We start from the raw sequence: 1505 nt of genomic DNA, 5'->3' as shown, positions 1-1505 counted from the left end.
GGAGAGGCCACAACAGAGGGAGGCCCGCGTACCACAAAAAAAAAAAAAAAAAAAAAAAAAAGAGGCACTTCAGCACTGTCCCCTAGGAAATCGCCTCGCAGCCTGTAATCCCTAGACTTTCCTGGGGGTTATTCGGTCTAAAGTCCTCCTTTCTGATCTGTCTTCATCAAACCAGCCGTCCCTTTCCGCTCAGTATTTACCCAGGGACGTTTGCAGACCGGTTTCTTCCTTCTCCCGTTGGCACCTTGCTTCTTACCATCATTTTTGACGATCTGCTTGAACTTGCTTCTCCTTTCCGTCAGTGGAAACCCAAAGCAGGATTTAATGGTTTATTCATTATTTACTTATTTATTCATTGAACAGCATTTCTATTGCAAATATATTTTTGCCAGAAGCAGAAAGAAAAATATACTCCAGCTCCTCACCCCCAAACTCCCCTCCCCTACCCGACTCTGATATGCAGCATATATAGTCTCGTGAATCCAAACCCACCCCTATTTACCGCAAAATTTCTTCCCCAGGTGCTTTAGTGCCAGATTGGTTTTTTATCCCCAATGTTCCCTCCTTGAAGCTTGATCTGGCAGTCCAGGACCAGACAACAGTAAAATGCAACCTTCCTTCAGGCAGAATTCCCTTCTGTCAGAGCATACATTTTTCCACTCTAGGACCCCGGAGATGTGACGCTCCTGGAGGCCCCCATGTGGAGCTTGGGGCTTCAGAGCTTGCTGGCTTGTGCGCGCGCCTGCGTTTCTCATCCAGGCCTCTGAGTCGCTGGGTCTGGGTACCGAGGAGCCCATCAGGGATTCAAGCCCTGCCTTGTGGAGTCAAGCCCCCACGCCTGTGCTGCTCCTTGCTTCACACCGTGCGCGCTAGGGGCTCCGAGATGCTAACAGCTCCCTGCGCTGCTCCTTGCTTCACACCGTGCGCGCTAGGGCCTCCGAGATGCTAACAGCTCCCCAGCTTTAAGTCAGGCGATTCATGAAAACTTAGCTCAGGTATCTGTTCCTCTAGGGAACCGCCAAGAGCCCAGGCTCATCTGAAGTCATCTATCTGTGTCCCCAGCAGGACAGAAGGCTCTTCAAAGAGAATGTATAGGAAAGCAGTCCTCTAGCTGCAAATTTCAGAAAACCAACCCAATGGGATTAAGCACAAGAAAATGTTTTGGCCCCCAAGGCTGAAGGCAGGGCTGGCTTTAGATGTGCTTCACCCTAGAGCTCGGACAATGTTATCAGGACTTGTCACTGTGCATCTCTGCACTTAACTCCCTTGGCTTGATTCCCAGACGGACTCTCCCCTCATATGCTCTCAGGTTCACATCCAGCCGGGAAGACTCTGGTTTCCCAGTAGTTCAAATGAAAAGAATGGAATAGCCTTGTTGGGCTTGATGGGCTTTGCTTGATCAGAGATCCATCTCGCTACCAGTCCAATGACTGGGAGAGGATGAGATGTGTGATTAGAATCCGTGAGTTCACTGGAACCATATAATAATAATAATAATAATAATA

This window comes from Physeter macrocephalus, chromosome 14, assembly GCF_002837175.3.
Source record: "Physeter macrocephalus isolate SW-GA chromosome 14, ASM283717v5, whole genome shotgun sequence".
Lineage (NCBI taxonomy): Eukaryota > Metazoa > Chordata > Mammalia > Artiodactyla > Physeteridae > Physeter > Physeter macrocephalus.
This window is presented reverse-complemented; position numbering follows the sequence as displayed.